Source organism: Lissotriton vulgaris, chromosome 12, assembly GCF_964263255.1.
Source record: "Lissotriton vulgaris chromosome 12, aLisVul1.2, whole genome shotgun sequence".
Taxonomy (NCBI): Eukaryota; Metazoa; Chordata; class Amphibia; order Caudata; family Salamandridae; genus Lissotriton; species Lissotriton vulgaris.
Window position 1 is genome coordinate 387,595,403 of NC_141700.1, and position 14,087 is coordinate 387,609,489.

The following is a 14,087-nucleotide window of genomic DNA, read 5'->3' on the forward strand; positions in this document are numbered from 1 at the left end:
GGAGCAGCTGGGAGGCGGGAGGAGCGAGTGGGCAGGGGAACAGTCCAGCCCGAACTGCCAAGCCATGTATTCCCATCAATTTAAGGAAATAGTGTCATCATATTTATGTACAGCACTTCACAGTCAATGAATGTATTTATTGTATAGTTTAAACCATTACAAGTGTATCAGTGTGTTCAAAAGTTAATATGATAACATCAGTAAATGCAAAGATTGTCCTCTATAGCTCATACAAATTGGTAATTTCTTAACTGATAAATAATTCAATCGCATTGCTTTTTTAACCTTCCTGCTTCCTCAAATTTGCTTGAAAATGCACCGTTTATCCATTCTTTTTTTAAAAAAATTCTTAGGGGGAGAACCCCCCTGAATACGTTTACGCTCATCACTTTCAAATGTCACCAGCCGCCACTGATTTACATGACAGGTTGTAAAATTCTACAGCGGTTTTCCCTGGTGGAGTGCACAAATCTTTGCCTTTGGTATCACTTTTTTCATCACCTCTTCTCTCTCCCGAAGCACATTGACTTATAGTCAGGGCAGAAGAGGCAACAGCAAGCAATGTTCTGCCTCCATTTGACACTACATCCATCTCGGGAACAGTTTAAAAAATGCCAACACTCTAAACTGGTCAGTACGATTTTGGAAACCTTGAATTCCTTCTGCAGCCTGGCGAGATCTGAAATATCACCCAATGTATTTCAAACATTTTATTGCATTGCCTGTTTTAATTTTCTTGTGTCTAACTTTGCGAAATGTAAAGGAAAGGAACAAGTAACAACATTAGTGGGGTACATAAGATGAGTTATCCCTGCAAACACCCTAACATTAGGTTGAACACACTAATGCCATAAGCCATTGGTGCAGTCCATGAAAGAATACCCTGCTAAGGTCTCTTTGTGGTTTCGACTGTGAGATGTTGATATCCAGAAATCAACCCTATGTTAGCTATCTTCACATAAGCGCCCTTAGTGAACGTAGGATAAGCACTAGAGTCTGTATTACAGAGATGGTGCACTGTTCTATCCTAGAACAGTGCAAATATTAACTCTACTTGAGCTATTGGTGTTCCCTTAGAGACAGTTCATCCTATTAGAGAAAAATGCACTCTCCCTAGTGGAGGCCAAAGCTCACACCTGCACTTCAAACAACATATTAGTAAAAGGGCATTGGCTGTTTCAAGACACAGCTCCTCCTTTCACTATAAGCAATGTCTTGAATTTCAAATGGGAGCAGGGGTCCTCTAGCAGGCGGGTGTAGTGAGTGACTACATCTGCCTGCAGGAGTGGTGCCTGTGGTTCATTTTGAAGCAAATTCCTCCCCCAAAGGGTGCCCTCAGTGGACACATTGACTGTGTGTCACCTCATCTGTGGCACATAATCAGTGTGTCGCCTTACAACTTCTTTGCCCTTGCACCTGCATATTTAATATAGCACAATGTCAACAGCAAAGGACTCAATTACATCGAGTCATGCCACCTTGTGATCATGTGTGTGCAAGATCTGCACTAGCACAATCCATATTCCATGCCTCGTTTTTCCCACGGGGCACTATGTATAATACAGTCCTAATTGTTTCTGTCTTTTTGAAGATGAGTAGTTTAGAGCTGCATCATTATCTGGAGGAGCTGTTGCTTTTGAGTTACTGTAGGAAGGAGCCAGAGATCAGGAAGCGGTAAACATGGAAGGTCGGTAGAAGAGAACTGTGACAGCAAGTTGTATGTTGGTTTGGGCTTGGCAGTGGGTGGATGCTGCTCAACATAGACTGCAGGGTCGGACTGGCCTATAAGGCAATCAGGCAGTTCCAGATGGGTTGGTCTGACAGATCAGAGTGGGCCATTTTTCTGGTTATTTGAGGGCCTGTTTTTTTATTTTTTTTATTTATTTTATTAAACAACTCCAATTATTACATGTAGAAAAATAGAGATATACATCAGTAACAAATATATTAAAAAGGATTTATTTTCTTGGTTCATAAAACTAGCTAGGATACACAATTCATTACATTAAATTCATTACATTCCAAGACATCAATAATATACATATTATAACGGTAGCATTTTATCTTATACACCTCTTACATTCCTGCTCCAGGCCGCAATTGGGGACCAGATCTTACTGCCATGTATTCTAGAATGTCTCCCTCTAGTAGCATAGATGGCTTTTTCCTGATTATACACCCCCTGAAAACGAGTTAACCACATTTGGAAGCTCGTGGATCCACGTCTTTCCAGCGAGCTGCAAGTTTTATTCTTTAGACTGTTGTACCCACAAAAAGATATGATTCCTATTCTATGCTAAATCCAAGAGTGCTATTATAGCCAAGAATGAAAAGAGTGGGCGATTCCGCCACTTTATGCCCAAACACCTCCTCCTAGAATTCTGATAGCATCCTCTTGAGTAGTGTTAATTTATCACACTCATAAAACATATGTGATAGGGTGGATGGGCGCACTCCACACCTGGGGCACTCATCATTTATTATTTTACCCCATGCATGCAGCTTAGTAGGGGTATAGTACCAATATATATGGTTTTGTATAGCTGGGCTTTTAATTTAGAAGATAAGAGTAGACGTGATGTTAGTAGTAGTCTCATGTCAATGTCAACATTGGGGTTAGCAAGTTTACCAGCCCATGATGCTTCTGTATGTTCCAGGTCATCTTGTAGTTTTTCAAGAAGCAAGCCATATATTATACTAATTCTGTTCGTATGTTTACTTATAATCTCATTATTAAAAATCGCAACATTTCTCTGTAAATTCAAAAATCTGGCATTTGAATCACCTCCCAAAAAGTCTCATACTGTAGTAATCCCCATGCTGCCATTTGTTAGCAATGTCGTCATTAGCCTACACAGGCATTAAAGAGGAGTGCCACAAGGGGGTATATCTATTGAATTTAGGAATTGCCATATATCTAGAGACTTTGCTCCATATTTTCCATGCACTACTGATGATTTTGAATTAGATTTTTTTTATAATAACTTGCCTCTGGTTGTCTCAGCAAGAGCCCTTGGGCTTTCTTTCCAATTGATAGCTCATAAATAGATGGTATTTCCATGCCCCCTGTGTTCCCAGTGACAGCCGAGGTATTAAAGAGTGGTGTCATTTCGCGAAGAAGGGCAGCCCAAAAGTATAGCATTATATTGGGAATTGCTAGACCACCCCTGTTTTGTGGTAAAGATAAATATTTCAAAGACCTCCTGATTTTTCCATATTGCCAGATAAAATTAGACATTTGTGATTCGAGAGATTTAATAATATTATCTTCAATAATTAAGGGAATGGCACAAATTAAATATAGTACCCTAGGAAGTATATTCATTTTTAGAAAAGTTCCCTTACCAATGATTGACAGGTGTAAACTATTAACTCTTGCTAGATCTTTTCTATGGCGCTCATTAGGGGTTCATAATTAAGTTTTCTAATATTTTTTATCTTTGCCCTTATACATACCCCAAGATACACAGCTGTTTCTGCTTTTGTAGGGTCGACATAATCAATATTATCAGTGCATAGGACAATCATTTTATCTTTATTAAGGGAGTATCCAGAGTAATGACCGAATGACTGAGTAATAACTTTTATTTCTGCAATTGCCTCAGCGGGGTTTGGTTTTAATACTGCCGCGCCGTAGGCATAAGCAAGTATTTTTGTTTCATACACACCGACAATGACAGATTTTATTTGTTGGGTCTGTAGCAGTATTATAATCAGAGGGTTGATGTACATAGCGAACAATATCGGGGAGCAGGGGCAGCCCTGCCTTGTTCCTCTCGATATATTAATTGCACCGGATTCAATACCCATTACTTAGAGCTTAGCTGTTGCTTCTTGATACATTGCTCTAATTGATTTAACAAGACCAGACCCAAAATTGTTAGACTCCAGCATCCCCCACAGAAATCCCCATGACACCCGATCGAAGGCTGTCTTAGAATCTAGAAGGATCATCGACATCTGACCCCCTGTCCCGGACATGATATCGAAGAGCGAAATAACTCTTCGGGTATGGTCCGTAGTACCCTTACCAGGGATAAAGCCATGCTGCCAGGGGGAAACCAGATGTTAGATGACCCTCCCGAGCCGATTAGCCAAGATCTTTTCATATAGCTTAGAATCATAAGAAATCAATGAAATTGGGTGGTACAATGATGGAAGCTCAGCGGGTTTGACCTTTTTAGGAAAAATAATTATATTAGTTTCTTTCCATGATTCTGGTGGGGTGCCACTCCATTGTATCCCAACAAACAAATCCAATAGGAAAGGTAGTATTTGTTCTCCTAAAATTGTATAAAGTTCTAGAGGGATTCTGTTGGGGCCAGCTGCTTTCCCTGAAGCCAGACCGGAGAGAGCCAATTGTAGTTCTGTAATATTAATCTCTTTTTCCAGATCCTCTCTCGTTATAGTATCTATGGCCCTGCGCCATCCTGTGTCAGTTGTAAATTCCCTTAATTTTTTTTTAATTTCAACTGATTCGACTATGCAGTCCCTTTGGTAGAGCTTTTGGTAGTACTGCTGAAATACTTCAACAATATCCTCTGGTTTTGTATGTTCCTGGCCTTCTGCCTTATTAGATGTGATCGTATTATAAGAAATCTTTTGTCGAGTGCGCAGAGCAAGTTGTTTACCCACCCTCTCTCCATTCTCATAAATACTGCTTTGGTGTGCCTGATAGGTTTCTGCAGCTTTCTGAGTCAGTCCATTATTTAGATCTGTTTTTAAAAACAGCATTCAATGCATAGTATGTTTCCCGTCTTCACCTCGAGCTATTGATTTTTATTAAGTATTTTTATTGAGTATTATTTCAAGAATCAAATCAGGTTCTGCATTAGACCCGTGTCCGCTCAAAGTTCTTATGCCAGTTATGGACACGTTGATACCGGCTATAACTCATGTTTGCAACACTATGTTTAGCTCCGGAATTTTCCCGGCTTCTCTGAAACATACGTTGGTCAAACCCCTCTTAAAGAAAGCCAATTTGAATAAAGATGACCTGAAAAACTATCGTCCGATAGCCAGTCTTCCTTTCCTGGCTAAGGTAATAGAAAAACCCATGAATCAGCAACTGTCGGAATTTGTGGAGCAGCACCAGTTGCTCCATAACACCCAGTTCGGATTCCGCAAATGTCATGGCACGGAAACTGCCCTTCTAAAGGCTGCGGATGACATCAGAGCCATACGAGACCAGGGGGGGACAGCACTCCTGGTACTGCTGGATCTTTCGGCGGCCTTCGACACGGTCGACCACAAGATCTTAGTCGACCGTGTCGAACGACTGGGGGTCCAGAAAACTGCTCTGGACCTCCTTGTATCGTTTCTGGCCAATAGATCACAAGCAGTATCTCTAGGACCCTACCAATCATCGAAGGTGTCTCTGCCGTGTGGGGTCCCTCAAGGCTCATCCCTGAGTCCGACACTATTTAATATCTACGTGTCGGACCTTGCAAATGTCATCAAAGCATTTGGGATGAGCCTGACCTCCTACGCCGATGACACCCAATTGGTACTGGCTATCAAAGGGGACGGGGAGGAAGTGGCCAATCGATTCACGAGAGGAATGATGGCAATAGGTGACTGGATGGCCACGAATTGTCTGAAACTCAATTCAGAAAAAACTGAAGTGGTCATCTTCGGTCACCTCTCCCCGGGCTGGTCACCTGTCTGGTGGCCACCATCTTTCGGTCCCCCGCCCAGTCCAGCTAGCAGAGTGAGAAATCTAGGCGTCATCTTCGATGCTGGCCTCAATTTTATGGCACATGCGAATAAAACTGTGGCTTCAGCTCATATGAAATTGAGAATGATTAGGAAAATACTACCTTTCCTACCGAACACGGCCGGGAAAACACTGGTCAGCTCACTAGTCCTGTCCTCCTTGGACTATTGTAACGCTCTATTCTTAAATGCCCAAGTCCGAGTGACAAATAAGATGCAGTCAATCCAAAATGCAGCCGCACGAATGCTGGCTGGGATCCCCAAGTTCGCACCAGTTACAAACATCATTAGGGATCTCCATTGGCTCCCGATACGCAGCCGTATCAAATTCAAATCGCTGTGTATTGTTTACAAGTCACTCAATAATCAAGGTCCCCACTTTCTCAAACAGAATCTTCTCCATCATGTCCCAACCCGATCTCTTCGTTCCTCTATTCAGAACTTCTTGGCTGTGCCTTGCACTAGAACAGTCACCTGGGGCGACAGGCGTTTCCTGGTTGCCGCCCCTAGACTCTGGAACACCCTTCCTGCACATATCCGAGCAAGTCCCTCCCTGTTCACATTCCGCAAACAGCTAAAGACGTGGTTATTTGACCAATAGCCTTGTATATCTTCTTTACCCCAGTTGCTGATCCATCACTTAACTAGCGCCGAGACGCCCACGGGTATTCGCCGCGCTCTACAAATGTCAATAAATAAATAAATAAATAAATAAATTGATGCGACATGTTCTTCCTCTGCTCCAGCTAGATCTCGCATCAGTAGATAATTTTCCTTGTCATGCTGCTTTTAGATTCTAGCCACATAACTAATTGTCTCCCCCCTAAGGGCAGCTTTAAAACAGTCCCACACAACCCACCTGGAAGCACTAAACCGATTCGTATCAAAATAGCCTTGAGCCCAAGTAGTTATAAAGGTTAGATAATCTCTATTAACCAAAAGCTTCCTATTGAATGTCCAGTTTGAATGTTGTCTGGTAAAATTGATTAAATGGATTGTAAGAATTAAGGCATTGTGATTGGGGATTATTTTAGGGCATTTATTAACTTCTGCTTGATTAGACAGGTCCCTTGGCATTAGTATATAATCTATTCTAACATACTTGTTGTGGGGATGTGAAAAGTAAGTGTACCCCGGATCAGGTTGGTTTTTAACATCCCAAATATCTACAAGATCGTAGCTGTCTCTAAGATGGCTGATGGCTCTGAATACCCTTGGTTTGCGGCACGAATATCTTTCCTGGCTCTGTTTCCTAAATGCAGGGCCCAGGGAAATATTTGGATCACCACAAAATACAAGTGATCCAGACCAAGAGGCGAGCTCCAGTTCTAGATTTTGAAAAATATGTGGGTCATCCTGGTTTGAGCCGTAAGCTGAGCAGATAGTTATACCTAGTGCCAATTCTATAATAACCCACCTCCCTTGAGTATCAGCTGCCTTACGTATGGCTTGTCCGTGGGAGATTTTAGCTAAGATAGCAACCCCACGGGTATTCGACGTTTGGGTAGTGCAAGCAAGCAGTTTGTAGCCACTAATTTTTAATAGATCTATCTTATCCCAGGGCAAGTGAGTCTCTTGGAGACAGATTATATCAGCAGAGTTTTGTTTAATTATTTCGCTCAGGTGGGCTCTCTTACTCCAATCATTAAGCCCTGCCACGTACCATCAACATATTGTTATCTTCCCCATTATGGCTTATTAGCTAATTTCTTGAGAGCCTGTAATCCCAGCACTCTGACAGTTTTCCAGGACATTTTGTTCCTTTGGTGTATCTTTTATTAATATTGTCCATTTAATCACATCAGTTGTTATTTTAGTTTTCATATTGGAGTTGGTTTTTTATTTACTTTTACCCCCTACCCTCCCACTACCATTCCCCCACCCTTACCCCCCTCCCCCCACACCCATTGTGAGGCATACAGACTCCATTAGAGTCTGGCTATGATGAGCATGCAACACATGACCAGAGCCCGATCTAATATTTTACATTATATACATACATATGCAGAACTGTTCATATCATATATACTGATACCAGGCTACACTCCTTTCTGTATAATTTCAAATGTCATATATTTTATGTACTTTTCATTCTTATTCTTTTCACATTATTCATATTTCAATATTTGCTAATCCTAATTTAGCCCATTGAGGTATTCTTTAGCTTTTATTTCAGAGAGGAAGAATTTTGTTTGGCCTCCATAGATCACTTTAAGCCGAGCAGGATTGCTAAAATAGGATTGCGCATTTTTGTCTTGAAATGGCTTAATTAGCTGGCGCAGCCTCCACCGTCTTTCAACGGTAGAGTGGCAAATATCAGGGCGCACAAAATAAGAAACCCCATTTCTGGTGTGCTTTGCCTCAGGCCTGGCCTTCTCAAAAATCGCCTGACGGAGCAGAAAATTGTGGAAAAATACAAGGATGGCATGGGGGTAAGCCCCGGGTTTCATTGGCTGTTTTAAAGTGAATGGTACGCGGTGGGCACACTGAACTTCTCCAGCCGAGTTCCAGCCAGAAAGCTCCGGCAGAGAGTCACAAAGAAGATCCACCACAGATCAGAGAATATCTTCCCTCTCCACTGCCTCGGGACCCCTAAAATGCGTACGTTATTTCTACGCTGGCAGTTTTTAAATTCCTCCAGTTTCCATCTGACATCTGCCAGCTCAGCTTCATGAGATTCAACCTTTTCTTGATTCATGGTAATCTCCGATTCATTAGATACAATTCTAGATTCCAGCTCAGTCAAGTGATCTCCAAATGTACTGCAGGTCTTAGTCAATTTATGCATCACCCCTTGTACTTTACGTAGGGCTGCCTGTGCTTTGTGCCCCTCCTGAGAAGTTTCCTCGCGATGTGATGTGATAGCTTGGAGAACAGTGTCAAGGGTTGGAGCGGCTGGGTCTAGGAGTACCAGGTGATCAGATTGTTGTGCCAAGTTTGTCAAGCAAGAGAAACTAGTGAGTTGATTAGTCAGGGTATAGTCCTAGGCCAGATCTGTTACCCCATGGCGTCTCTTTTTTCGTTTCAATGCCGTTGTTGGCTTCTGCTTTTTCGCCACTTCCACTCTCATAAGTCAAATATGACGTGGTATCATCAGACCATTCAGCTTCATCAGAAAAAGAGAAAAAGTCACTGGGGTCCTTCTCTAGCTGTGCATCAATGTCAGTGTCATTCATATTAGCCACATTAGTATTGCCAGTATTTATTACTGTGTTAGGGCCAGTCAACATGATTTGAGGTGTTTGAAGATTGGGAACAGGCCTATGTAAAGTTTGCACCTGATCAGCCCTTCTAGTTTTACCTCCATTATCCATGCTAGACACCCCCAGGGTCTACCATGCCAGCATCATTGACTACCAGGGGGATAGTGGTGCAGGCATACCTTCATTTTGCCTATTGTCAGCCTTGCAAGGATCCCTCGCGCTGAGATCGGGAATTGGTAACAATCCATTATCTTCTCTGGACTCCGCCGAGGTCAGCGCTTCAGGAACATTACGGATATCGGTTCAGTCACGTAGTGTGTCCACCACACCAGGGCCCTCGTTCAATACCTGCCTGGCTGTAGCGGTAGTCAATTCAGCGGTCGTCAGTTCGTCAGGGGTTTCAGCCTTGCGCTTCCCTTCCCAACCCGGAAGCAGTCCCGCCAGAGCCCTCCGCAACAGATCCGCCATTGATGGGCTGGTCGCGCTTCCCTTCTGGGCGGCATCACCTCCATGCTTCAGTGTATTAGTGACCGACGTGGCCCCTTCTGCAGCTCCCCCATCAATCTTGCTGGTCTGCTCAATGATCTCCTGCTGCGCCAGTCTTGCCGCTCTTGCCCTGGCCTCCACTGTCGCCGATGCTACAGCGATTTTCAGAGGCATGCACCCACCGAAAGGTAGGTTCTGGTATCAGCTCTTTCTTGCGCCTTGGGGATCGTCTTCCATAGGTAGCAGAGAACGGCCAAACCAATTACAGTGCCTAGGGTTAATAGTTGGTTATTAGCTGGTTTTATCTCTTCCGGGCACTTTTCAGTTAGCATCTCCTCTCTTCTCAACAACTCTTATTCTTTTCCTCGATGTGGTTCGAAGTTCAGCATCATATCACCAGAAATTTATCGGCACATTCTGTGTCCACCATCGGGACACAGAATGTGTCCCCGTGCACTGCAGTTTCAAGCAACCACCATCTTGCCCCCGAGCACCTCGTTTGAGGGCCTGTTTTATGTCAGTGGGCCATTTTGTTCTGTTGATTTCTCTGAAGTTACCACAAACATTGCCTGGAGAAATGGTAAATGCATGCAGTGTCTCATACCTTGCAAATACCCATACAGTGTGTCTTTACAAGTTCAAAACTGGTCTGATTTGCAAATGTGGGCCAATTTTGTTGCTCTCTGGTTTACTAATGGGTGCCACATTTGTTTTGGTGCCAAGGCCAATTTATTTGTCCCAGTACGATTCTGTATGTTACTAAAGTTAATGAATGTAAGAAATAAAATGTAACTGACAAAAACAATGTGCCATTCTTCAAAACTTCACTCCACAAACTATCATGTAAAACAAATCGTGTTATTAAGAATTTACAGCACACATGTACAAACTACACTCCCCTTTAAAACTACAAACTAATCAAAAAGAATTCCAAAACATAATTTGTACCTAACTAAAATTCAACACACTGAATATAGTTTTCAAAGCACAAGGCGGTAAATAAAATATTTAAATACTAACCTAATTTACATTAAAGAAAAGAAACATATTACATTTACTATTACCACTACAATCTAAACCACACTGGGAAAAGCATTGGACTTTAATGGAAGCAAATTTAGTTTTCCCACTCCGATTTAAGCCACACTGAGAAAAGCTTTGGATTCTAAAAGGGTTATATTTACTATTCCCATGCCAATCTAAGGCACATTAAGGTAAACATTGGACTTTGAAATGGGTACATCTACTATTCCCACACCAATCTAACCCAAATCGAGATTTTTTAAAACTTTTACTTCATTAAGGTTATCAATACCATTTCAAAATTCGCCACATTTGGGAAAACACTGGGCTTTGAGTGGGGTAAATTGACGATTCCCACTTAAATCTAAGATACATTGCAAAAAGCATTACAAATAATAAATTATCAAGTTATAACAAATCATAAAACTGTAAAAGTTCTAAACTTTACTAAGTTTTACATTAAAATGTAAAAAACAACCTACAATATTGAAAAAGTATACATTGTAAATGAAAAATTATCAAAAGTACTGATTTAATATAATAGCATGCAAATGAAAAATAAACAATTTTATTAAATTTCTAATATTAGCTAATAAAAAATGCATAGCAAATCATAAAAACACAATATGGGTGATGCACAGGTGTTCCCGTTCATCCTCCAATTGATTTTGATGCAAGCTCATATCTAGAAAGACTTGTAGACATGGCCTTGCCCCAAAATGCTGTGCCTGACTAAGGCTGGCACAATGAAAATAAATATCTTTATGTCTTCTTCTCCTTGGCAGAACCTGTGCCAGCTTCCCCTCTCGTTGTTGTTGCAGCTCCCTGCCTAATGCCTTGCTCTGCATTCTGTTGCCCTGTGTGCCAGTGTCCCACTTCCCCTAATCTGCCTTATTTTGTTTAGCTTGTGTGCCCTCTTTCCCCACTAGTTAGCCTTTTTTGTATAGTTGTGTCCCCCTAGCAACCCCGTTAGTCAGCCCTATTTTTCTGTATAGTTTGTGTGCCCCCATTGCCATGCTAGTCAGCCTTGTTGGTCCTGCATAATTAGTGTGCCCCTGTGCCACCCGTTCTCCTGCTATTTTGCTTTCCCACCTTCACAGCCTGCCGCCTCCCAGCGCCCCTCCAACCCTAGGACCTACTTAATGAGCAGGTCCTGTGCCATCTCCCCCTCTTGTTATTGTTGCAGCTAACTTCCTGCTGTCTTGCTCTGTGTTCTGTTGCCCTGTGCACCAGTGACCCCCCCTCCCCTAGTATGCCTTATTTTGTTTAGTTTGTGCACCCCATCCCCTGCTAGTTAGCCTTTTTTGTACACTTATGTGCCCCCCTTGCTCCCACTAGTCACCGCTATTCTTCTGTATAGTTTGTGTGCCCCTGTTCCCCCTGCTAGTCAGCTTTGTAGTTCCTGTATAGTTAGTGTACCTCCTGCGCCACCTGTTCTCCCACCGTTTTCCTATCCCACCTTTGCCATATACCAACAGCCTTCCCATCCCAGGACCTACCTAATGGAGGCCGCAGTGTGATTGTGCTTCTGGCGTGCCAAAGGCAAGCCCGTCTGCACTTATCTGTACTTGGACCGCAACAAGCACCAGGACCCCTGGTCCTCCCACCTCCCTCTGGTACACCTCCAACCCACTTCAGTCCCTCAACCGCACGAGAGACACCAACTGCTGCATCACCTCACCCAGACCACAGAAGGCACCTTCAACTGCCAGAACTGCCACTTTACCTACAATACCAAATCTCCAGCGATCCCTATTCCGCGACACCCGACCCGAAGGTCCACTGCACGCTACTCAGCATTCAATCCCTTGGCAAGCATGCCACCGAAGTTTGGGACACCATAAATACCCTCGCCCCTGACGTCATGTTCATCACTGAAACTTGGCTCAGCCCCTCATTGGCACCCAACATCGCCACTGCATTGCCCCCGACAACAAGCTCCTACACCACGGCCCTACCAGCCGACATGGCAGATGCGTTGCCATCATCCACAAAGACACCCTCTAATGCACTGCCTCTTCACGCTGATCATGGGACACCTCAACTTTCAGATCAGACTCCGTGCAAAGACCACCATTAGAGGATCCATCACCTTCAGACCCCTGGGCCCCTCTCCAAGCTTCTGCAACACCATCTCAGCTTGTCTCCACCCCATGCACATGGCAGGATACACACTGGACCCTCTACTCCTCCAGCAACAGAATCAAGTTCTCCCACACAACAAAACTGATGTGGACTGACCACAGCATCATCCACTTCACCATCACCAGGTCACCAAAAACTCCAACCAGACCACCGACCCGACCCTGCCGGAAATAGCACAGAACCCCTCTGCCCTCTAAGCAACCAGGCTCGACTCCTCCAACAACCTCGAACTCAAAGCCCAGAACTGCTTAAAGTGGATGACCTCCACAACAGAACCTCAAAATACACCGGCTGGTTCATCCCCAAACTGCATACCCTCAATCCCGGCTGCAAGAAACTAGAGAGACAGTGGCACTCCAGCAAGAACACCTACGACCTTAGCTCTTTTAGATCAACCCTCAAGAATAACCATCACCTCCTCAGGGAAGCCAAGAGGGATGTCTTCTCCAACAGCATCAAGACAAGCACCAGCCACGTCAAAGATCTCTTCTCCGTCGTTAGAGAGTTCTCCTGCCAAGCTGCCACCAAAACATGATTCACCCCTCCCAAGCTGTCTGCGACACACTAGCAGACTACTTCCTTCAAAAGATCACTGACATCTACAGCAACTTCAACCCACAACTCACCCACTTCAACCACCTCCACGCATAAGCCGATGCGACTGACACTCACGGACTAACCATCTAGAAACAGCTCTCAATCCAAGACCCCACCATCATCTTGAACTTAATCCAATCTGGTGCACCCTGAGACCTCTGTACAACCTAGGAAGAGAAGAAATCAGCTTAAACCTCACAGAGATCCTCAACACATCCATCACAACAGCCACTGTCCCCACCGCATGGAAGCACGCAGAGGTCAAGCCTCTCCTGAAAAAACCCTCCAATGACCACAGCATACTCAGCAATTATCGATCCATCTCATTACTCCCATTCCCAGCCAAAGTTTTGGAGAAAGCACGCTCACAGAAGACCTTGAACAGAACAACCTTCTTGACGCCTCCAAATTAGGCTTCCTGGCCAACCACAGCACAGAGACCGCCCTGATTGCAGCTACGGATGACATCAGATGCCTCCTCGACCGGAGGGAAATGGTGGTCCTCAACCTCCTTGATCTGTGCGCAGCCCTCAACACTGTCTCCCATCACACCCTCATCACCAGACTTCACCACCCAGCCATCCAACACAAAGCTCTCAACTGGATTACCTCCTTCCTCTCTGGCCAAACACACAGATCCCATCTAACACCATTATCTTCTGAACCCCGGAATATCATCTGCGGCGTCCCCCAGGACTCCTCCCTTAGCACCACCCTCTTCAGCATCAACATGAAGCCTCTAGCAGACATCGCCCACTCATGCTGACTCAACATCATCTCATAAGCCGATGACACACAGCTCATCCTCTCATTTACAAATGACACTGACACCACCAGAGTCAATTTCCAGATTATTATGGCCCACATCAATATCGGCTTTTGCGATTTCTAAAGTGCGAAAAATAGCGATTCGCAATT